Below are 10,111 nucleotides of genomic sequence, written 5' to 3'. Positions count from 1 at the left end.
TATTTAGTTCTACAGAAATTTGTGTAATAGTTTTGACTGAAGTAAGTATTTCAGTCAAGAAGACAGATATAGTAAAGCTACCTCAGCCTCTCCAGCTAACCTAGTAGTCTTTAAACTTTAGTAAATGCCCTTAGCCTATGTGATCAATTAACTACTCTTCCTTTGTATATTCATAGATCATGCATTCTTTTCTAGAAAGAACAGAGCACTTATGCAATCACAAAACAGGAACCACACCCCCTTGCACAACCACCAAGCACCAAGGTAACATCTGTAGCTAGCACCACTGAGTCTACACATAATCAAAAAATGTTACAGACCACTGCACTCCCTTTACTGATTAACTAACTACCCCCAAACCCCTTTAAAAGTCCCTGGGCCAAGGCAGAAACCTTGGAGTTGGCCTTTGGACAAGAGTCTGTCCCCTCCTCAGGTGGCCAGCCTCCTGAATAAAGCTCATACTACTTTCCGATCAACAGTTATCTCTTGCGTCTTAGTCTTCTGAACAACAGGCAGTTGAACTTGGGTTTGGTCACAATAGCAACTTCTTTCAATAATCAGCAGTTCCTTGATTCTGCAATATTTAGTGCAGGCTATGGGTCAGGTAATGTGCAATGTGCTTTATACGTATTTCCCCAGTCAACCGTACAATCCCATTTCTACAGATAAGGTCACTTAAGTTAATCATTATATGGCCTTGGTTAAGAACTGGGTTCAGAATTCAACCCCAGGTCTTGATGCACCCATAAGAACACCACATGGTGATGCAGAGTGCCTTATGATTTTCCATTTAAAAAGTATACTTAGGTAAGTGGTCTCTTTTCTAGGTCTCTGAAGGTTATGAATTTATAAACAGATAAAAGAAACCATGACAGCAGATGAGGCTATCTCCATTTTCTTTGACCATTTCCATCTTATTAGAATTTTAAACATATTAATTGCTAATTAGACAAATCTAGATGGTAATCACAGAGATTTAATTTACCCAATATCATTTATTGGAGGGAGAGATTTGTTACTTGGAAATGATAATTAACTCATCAGAAATGTTTTGGGATAGGAGGAAAAAAAATAAAAGGAAGTACTCAGGAATTATGCTAAAAAAAGAAGCTAAGATTCTCATGGTTACTGAATATATTGATGTAAGACAAAACATCCTCTCAATAGATAACATGTTTGTGGCTTTAAAGTAGGAATTGTAAAGAGATACAATACTGGAAAGATCTTTGGATATTTTAACACCTTAATGTAAGTTTAATGGTCTGTGAATGTTGGTTTTCTAACGCCTAATCAGAATTACAAATTGATTTTCAAAGTTCTTTTTTTTCCCCTATAGTTCTTGTTTTTGCTGTCTACTATGGAAGAAATGCACTACCTCTATAGCAAGTCTTTTAATCTTGTCTCCCTGTCTTTCTAACATACAAACACCACAGTGAGACACAAAATAATAAATTTCATTATCAGTGTTATCTAGCAAAGAAATGGTAGCTTTTTTTCAATGTTTATTGAAAGTTATACAACAGGAGTTTAGATATTAATATTAACAAGAATACCGAGTCTATCAGGAAAGATATATTTTCAGTTTCCACCAACCTTTATAAAATCACCTATGTAGTACTAAACAAACTGCATCCTTTTGCAAAAGATCTCAGTCTGACTGGATGAAGTGTAAAAAGCTCAAATATCGCATAGGCTTAACTTTCTTAATTCCTGGCAGAATATTCTATAGCAACCAGAAATTTTTAATTAAAAAAATAACGAAAATCAAGCTTTAAAATGAAAATTAAAAATAATATGGAAAATGAATAAGAAATGTGTGGGTAAATCCCTAGGTACAAGAAATTAAAGGGGGGGGGGAGATCTTGCATTATTATCCAAAGATGTCTCTGTTCCAAGTGATAATGGTAGTGCGGTCTGTGCCTTTTTGACACTATTGGAGTTCTCTCCAAAACAGTGCAGTTTCCCAGCAATGGTGTTCAAAGAGCTCTTTAAATAGTGGCTTTTTCATTACAAATTTTGCATGTAAACACCATGCATGTTCTGATTTAATGAGGCCATTCAATGCTTTCTTAATACTACTGAAACTTTCTCCCCCAGGACTCATTTGATTGCTCAGAAATATCTTTGATTCATTTGCATTTACTAATTCAGGGAACCATGAGGATATTTTCTAAGCCCCACTAAATTCCTGACAGTAAGCCCTGGGGATACAGCAATAAACAAGACAAATGTGGTCCTTACCTTCACTGAGCTTGTAATCCACTGGCTAAAACAGATTTTTGAGGAAGTAATTACAAGAACAGTGAATTTAACAAAGAAGTTGAAGGCACAATGCTAATATAAATATTTTATACAATAAAAAATGAACATAGGTCAAAGTTTTTATATAATTTGTTAATTAATGAGGGAACCAGAAATATACTGAAGTTGGTTCAAATGAGAACTTAATTTACAGAGATTCATACTCTATCACACAAAACTTAGTTCATTCTTATGAACAGGAATAATTTACATTGTTCTGGACAGGAAGCATTTACATTACTATTAGTTTTCTTCTATCCCTACGTAGATGTAAAATAGCTTAGTGAATCAAAGACAACTGAAGACACCCCTGTGGAACCAGGTCATCCCTAGAGAGTCACCCAGTGATCTCTTCTGCCTACTTCCAGGTCTTTGACAGTTTGTCCTGGTAGCTTACAAGGGATAAATCTAGAGAGGTTTGGTAATAATTGGGATGAATGGATAGTCACTCTGTCTCTGTAAACCTTACCTAGAAGGTTTAATATAAGCATTGAAGGGAGTCTAGAATATCAAGACTAGGGGTCTTAGAACATGTGTCAGCTTGCTTTGTTTCCAGGAAAAGTGCCAAAAAAATTGATGCTTTCTTGCGGTTTGGTATGTCAGCTATAACTTTATGTCAATGATCTTTATTATGTGTACAGCTACTCACTTTTCAAATGGAATCTCTGTGTGATGGTTAATTTTATGTGTCAACTTGACTGCGCCTGTGTCCAGATTATTTGGACAAACATGATTCTGCATATTTTGGTGACAGCATTTCTGGGTAACTACAATTACAATCAATGGACTAAATAAAGCAGTTTTCCCTCTCCAATATGGATGGGCCTCATCCAGTCAACTGAAGGTCTGATAGAGCAAAAGGCTGACCGACCCCTCCCCAAACAAGAAGGGATTTCTTCTTGCCTGACTATCTTAAGCTGGGACGTTGTTTTTTTTTTCCTTCTTTCAGAATGGAAATGAAACATCAGCTTCCTCATCAGGCTGCTAACTTTCAGCCTGAACTACACTGTCAGCTCCCCTGGATCTCAGCTTGCTGACTGCAACCCTTGGGTCTTGTCAGTCTCCATAATCATGTGAGCCAATTTCAAATATAAATATAAATGTATATATACACACATATACATATATACATACACACGCACATACATATAAAACAAGAAATGTTTTTTATATTTCATATAATATAAAGTCTCACTTTTTTAATGAGTGAATTTATCTACATTTCCTTGTATAAAAGACATTGTCTGAATGTGTACGCATTTACACATCATCTGTCCACCTGCCCTTTAGCAAATTTAACATTGTGATTTGTATCATCATCATAAGTGGTGGGGAAATACAACTTATCTTGCACAAAATATTGAAAAAGATATATTACTGTATGTGTCTGTTAGAGCACATGTTAACTTGTTTTAAAATCATGTGATTATTGCTTATTTTAAGTACAGCATGGGATTTGCAATCATAAAAACATAGGGTTACTCTCTGGCTTTGTCATTTTCTAGTTCAATGATCATGGAAATGCCATTTAACTGCAGTGGGCCTCAGATTCCTCATCTATAAAATAAAGATCATAAAACAGACTTCACATTGTGAGGACTGCATGAGGTAATGTATGTAAGGGCACTGGAATATAGTAAAGAGTCCAGAAATATAGTCCCCATACTTTCCTTTCAATGTCATAGAAAAAATGGTGTTTCAGTTCCTATACTGTGGACTTTGGGAGCACTGCATTATAGTCAGCACACGGAGTAAATGTATGAATTGAGTCAAACTGGGGGAAATCAAGATTACCTGAGTGAGATGCTGACATGTCCCCATAGGCACAGGCATGAGTTGGGTCTTGAGAAAATGCATGTAGACATCCTTTCATACTGACACCAAGTGGACCTTTCATGTAGTTTCAGGTATAGGATAAAACTGAAGGACGGAAACGATTAATCAGAGCTCCAAATCCTGCCAGATAGTATATGCTGCACAAAATGGCGGATGTTGCCTTTTCGTAAGCGTTTTGACTATTTTTTGAGCGCTAGGCTTCAGGCCATTTAAATCTTAGTAAGAAAAATTTCCTTACCAGTTTTCCTTTTCCTTCCTACCTCCATCCCTCCATCTTTCCCTACTGTCCTCCCTCCCTTCCTTCCATTTTTCTTTTTCTGGGCGGTAGTTTTCTTTTTTCCTGGTTTATTGAAACATTATTAACATAAAATATGTTAAATTTCAGGTATATAACATGATGACTTGATACATGTATATATTCTGAAATTATTACCGCAGTAGAATTATTTAACACCTCCATTCCCTCACATAATTGCCACTTTGTGTGTGTGTGTGTGTGTGTGTGTGTATGGTGAAAACATGTAATTATCTACTCTATTCTCTTAACAAGTATATAATACAGTATTGTTAACACAGTCACTATGCTATATCTTAGATCCCCAGAACAGACACATCTTATAGCTGGGAATTTCTATCCAATCACCAACATCCTCCCACTTCCTGCCTTCCACCAGCTTCTAGCTATTACTACTCTATTTCTGAGTGTGGTTTTTTTATTTTTTATTTATTTTTTATTTTTTAAAGATTTTATTTATTTATTTGACAGAGAGAGAGACAGCGAGAGAGGGAACACAAGCAGGGGGAGTGGGAAAGAGAGAGAAGCAGGCTTCCCGCCAAGCAGGGAGCCCAATGCGGGGCTGGATCCCATGACCCTGGGATCATGACCTGAGCCGAAAGCAGATGCTTAACGACTGAGCCACCCAGGCACCCCTGAGTGTGGCTGTTTGAGATTCCACATATAGGTGAGAACAAACAACATTTGTTTTTCTCTGCCTTATTTCACTTAGCATAATGCCCTTAAGGTTGCCATTCATGTTGTTGCAAAAAAAGTTTTCATTTTATATTAACTTTAGGCATAATTTACACATGTAATAAAATGTACCTATTTAAGGGTCAATTTGGTGCATTTTGACAAATGGATATATACACCAGTAGACTCAGAACTCCAGTCAAGATAAAGAACATTTCTGTCTCCCCCAAAATCCCCATCTAAGTCCTTGCAGTTAAACCACTGGTATACTTCCTGTGACTACAGAAGAGTTTGTCTCTTCGGGAATTTCACGTAAATGGAATTATACAGCACGTGTGTTTCTGAGGTTTGTCCAAGTTGTGTATATCTCTAAACAGTCTCTTTCTATTGCTCAGTGTATGAATGTAACACAGTTAACCCATTGTCTGATTGGTGGACACTGTTTATTTCTAGTTTGGGGCTATTTATGAACAAAGCTGCTATGAACATTTATGAATAAATCTTTAGGAAGATATACATTTTCACTTCCCTTATGTAATGACCTAGTAGTAGAAATGCTGGGTTAAAAAGTGTATGTTTAATGTTTTAAGAAACTGCCAAACTGTTTTTCAAAGTGCCTGTACCATTTTACATTCTCCCCAGCAGAGGCCCAGTTGCTCCATATCTTCACCAACACTTGATATTATCCATCTCTTTAATCTTAGCCATTTGGATAGGTGTGTACTAGAAAAGCGTTGTTATTTTAATACACAGTTCACTGATGGCCTACGATGCTGATTTTTTCATATGTTTATTGGTCATGTACATTCAAATACACAATTTTTATTTTTTCTTTGAAAATAATTTCAAACATGGAGAAAAGTTGCAAAAAAAAGTAATAAAAAGTAATACTTTCCCCATTTATGTTTTACTCATATTCACTAACTCATGGCATTTGCTCTCTCATTTGCTCCCCCCCCCCAAAACTTTCTCTCCCTAGTATATACACATGCCTGCATAAATACATGCGTATTTTATTTTCTTTAAACCATGTGAGGGTAAGTCAGGTATGCTGTGGCCTTTTAACCCAAAATACTTCAGGGTGCATTTCCTAAGACTAGGGATAACCTCTTATGTAATAACCACAATAGAGTTGTCACCATCAGTAGATGTAGAATTGATACAATACTTAGCCTGACACCTGTTTTCTAAGTTTGTCAACTGGCCTATCAATATTTAACTCTCAATATCACAAACTCATCTCTCCCCCCATTTATTTATGATTTCATTAAATGTTCTCATCGAAGTGTACATATCTTAATCATACTTAAAAAATTATTCCTATGTATTTCATATTTAATTCTAAACATTTACAGTTTCAAACATTAATTGCTAGTGTATACATATACTGTTAATCACTGTATGCTGACTTTGCATTCTATGATTTTGCAAAATTATTTATTTATTTACTTATTTATTTAATTCCAAGGAGCAGGCAGCACAGGGGCAGGTCCCAGGACAGGACATCTCCCTGACCAACTCTCCTTCTCTTCCAGTCCACCCAGTGCAATAGGAGGATGAATGCCAGGCACTCCTAGCCAAGGACAGATGCCCAGAGACTCCCACTGAGCCTATGGAGAGAGAAGGAGAACACAGGGACATATGGCCATAGGACCCCTGTCCCCACCTGCGCAAGGGTCCTCTTGGCCCCTGGGGGATGAAGATAACATTTCCTGGAGGAGGATGAAGCTCCTTCTTGGGCTCCAAGCTCCCTCCCCCTGTGTCAGCTCATCACTTGGGGGCCCCCAACTCTCACCTTTTTATTTTTAGTAGCTTGCTTATAGGTTTCTTAGGGTTTTCTATGTATAGTATCAAGTTGTCTGAGAATAAAGATGATTTTGTTTCTTTTCTTCCCATCTATATGCCTTTTATTTCCTTGTGTTTCTGCACTGGCTAGGCTTTCTAGTACAATGTTGAATGGAAGCGGTAACAGGGGGATATCCCTACCTTGTTCTTGATCTTAGGTCAAAAGCAATTAGTTTTATGCTATTAAGTGTCATATTGGGCCTAAGTTTGTTGCTGCTGTTGTTGTTTTTAATAGATATTCTTTATCAAGAAGAGAACATTCCTTCTTTTCCTTGTTTGCTTATTTATCATGAATGCATGCTGAAATTTCCTAAATGCTTTTTTTCTGCCTCTACTGAGATAATCATATGGTTCTTTCCTTAATTTTGTTAATATGGTTAAGTACCATAATCGATGTCTAAATGTTGCATCAAACTTGCATTTTTGAATAAAGCCAACCTTACATAATGCTGAATTTCAGCTTGCTAATATTACGTTACCCTTTTGCATCTGTGTTCATGACAGATATTGGTCTATATATTTTTTACTTTTGTAACATCTTCGCTTCTGATATCCTGGTTATGGTGGCCTTATAAATAAGTTACGAAGCATACCCTCTTCATCTATTTTCTGATGAAAAGAATGGTAATATTCTTTTTCGAATGTTTGGCAGAACTCACTAGTGAAGCCATCTGAGCCTGGCACTTTCTCTATGAAAAGTCTGTTATTTATGAATTAAATATCTGTAGCAGGTATAACACAATTCAGATTTTATATTCTTGAATCGGTGTGGGAAAAATCATGTCTTTCAAGGAATTAGTTATTTCATTTGGGTTGTCAAATACATTGGCATAAAGTTGTTAATAATATTCCTGAATTATTCCTTTTATGTCTCTTGAGTGTCAGGTAAAATCTCTTATTCCACCCCTAGTACTGACAGTCTGTGTCCTCTCATTTTCTTGATCAGTCTATAAAGGTTTATCAATTTTATGGATTTATTCATAGAACAAACTTCTGTTTTTATTGATTATTTTTACTGCCCGCTCACTTTCTTTATAACTATCTTATCTTCTGTATTTGCTTTCATTTACTTATTCTCATTTTAATTTCCTCTTCCTTTTCTAGCTTAACAGGAAAGATTATATCATTGATTTAACCACCTCTTCTGTTTATATTTTAGCATTTAAATCTCCAAATTCCCTGTAAGTGCTGCTTAGCTGCATCCCACACGCTGTGACGTGCTGCATTTTCATTTCCACCCAGTTGCAAAATATTTTCTAATTCCCCTTCTGATTTCTTCTTTGACCCATGGGTCATTTAGAATTCTGTTGTTTAATCTCCCAAATATATAAAGATTCTCCAAATATCTTCCTGGTATTGATTTTTATTTTAATTATGTTGTGGTAAAAAATACGTTCTGTATTATTTCAATCCTTTTAATTTTGTTGGGACTTATCTTGGGACCAAAAATGTACTCTACCTTGATAAAATTGTGTGAGCGTCTAAAAAGGGCGTGCATTTTTCTGTTATTTTGTGGCATTTCTACAGATGACACTTACTTCAAGTTAGTGAATAATATTCATAGGCCTTCCCTGTCCTCTAGATGTCAATTATTTCCTATTAGTTAATAGGATTTACATCTTCTATGTCATCATTCCTGGCCTACTTTTATAACAATTTCCAATAAAGGTATATGAAATATTCACTATAAATGTAGGGCTGCCTATTTCTCCTTTCTCTTCTAACAGTATTATTCTAACAGGCATTTTAAAGCTCTATTATTACGTGCATACACATTTCAATTATACGTCCTTGTGTTAAACTGATCCTATTATCATTACGAAATGTAACTTTTATTCCAGATAATATTCCTTTTCCTGGTGTCTACTTTTTGTATTAACAGACCACTCCAACTTTCTCCTGATTAGTATTTTGTATGCTTTCCTTTTTAAAAATCTTTGCTTTGAAGCTATCTGTATCTTTTTATTTAAAATTAGTTCTTCTAGAAAGCATGTAGTTGAATCTTGCTCCATATCCTAATAGCTTACCGTTTCTGTTTTTTTTAATTGGAGTGTTTCAACAACAGTTGTGTTTAATTTCTTGTTTTTTTTTTTTTAAATTTATGCCATCAATTCTTTGTTCTTTTTATTTCTTTATTTCCCTTCTTTTGGACTGAATATGTAATATATACAAATACATACAAAATACTTAAGGTGTAGGTAAATTCCTGAACTTCATAAGCATAGTATAATATTTAATTGCTGTTTTCATGATCATGAATGATAAAGAAACAAGCTCACCTAGTGAGATTCATGATTTCACACACATACTTTGTGGTGAAACTGAAGGTCATCGATTGCTTGGTCTGGCTCTTTGCAATATGCTGTTTCTACGACAATGCACAAATTGTGCCATGCATTATGTATATGAAAATCTGCTTGGAGTATATTTACCTGAGAGTGATAGCTTTCATTCAGTTAACTGACCTTTGGACTTATTTCTGCATTAATTTCACATTTGAAATATTACATTCTAGTAAAACAGTAATTAAAAATTCAATTTTTGCCATCAGATAATTTGGTGTCAAGTCTTAGCTTGACTAAGTTACCCAACAACATGCAGGTGGAAATTTTGAGCTTTAATTTTTTTTTATTTGCTAGGTAGAAATAATAATGCCTAACTTGTAGGGCACCTGGGTGGCTCAGTCAGTTAAGCATCTGACTCTTGATTTTGGCTCAGGTCACCATCTCAGGGTTGTGAGATCGAGCCCTGCATCGGGCTTTGCAGTCAGCACAGAGTCTGCTTGAGACTCTCTTTCTTCCTATGCCTCTGCCCCTCCCTCTGCTTGTGCGCATGCTCTTTCTCTCAAATAACTATTTATTATTGTTATGGATGATTAAAGGTACTAGAACCTACAAGCTGTACCTGTGAACCAAAGAATAATCTTCAAAGGACAATGTGTAGAAGGGCAAAAGATACCATCATTCTCATGCCCTCTCTCCAACTATTTTCTCTAAACCTAAGCTGATTAATCTCTCCTCTGATGACACTTTTTTCTCTCTTTCTTGATATTTTCATAGACATCCCAGTCCAGCCACACTGATCTAGAATCAGCCTGCCTTTTTCAAGTAACTTCACTGTTATATGCTCAGAGGAAAACTGATACATCATGTTCTAATT

The 10,111-nt window shown here is 35.8% G+C and overlaps 1 long non-coding RNA gene across 1 annotated transcript; it reads left to right on the top strand.

Moving 5' to 3' along the window:
* The first annotated feature begins 724 nt into the window (after positions 1 to 724).
* LOC123798471 (uncharacterized) lies at positions 725 to 7,006 on the top strand. The gene is made up of 4 exons (XR_006781310.2): positions 725 to 807; positions 3,251 to 3,374; positions 3,807 to 3,909; positions 6,643 to 7,006. It is a non-coding gene; the product is annotated as an uncharacterized LOC123798471 (long non-coding RNA).
* Positions 7,007 to 10,111: the final 3,105 nt, after the last annotated feature.

Source organism: Ursus americanus, chromosome 21 (assembly GCF_024610735.1).
Source record: "Ursus americanus isolate L20-20 chromosome 21, mUrsAme1.1.p, whole genome shotgun sequence".
In the NCBI taxonomy this organism is placed as follows: Eukaryota; Metazoa; Chordata; class Mammalia; order Carnivora; family Ursidae; genus Ursus; species Ursus americanus.
Note: the sequence above shows the minus strand (reverse complement) of the source record. Positions and strands in the feature narration are given on the sequence as shown.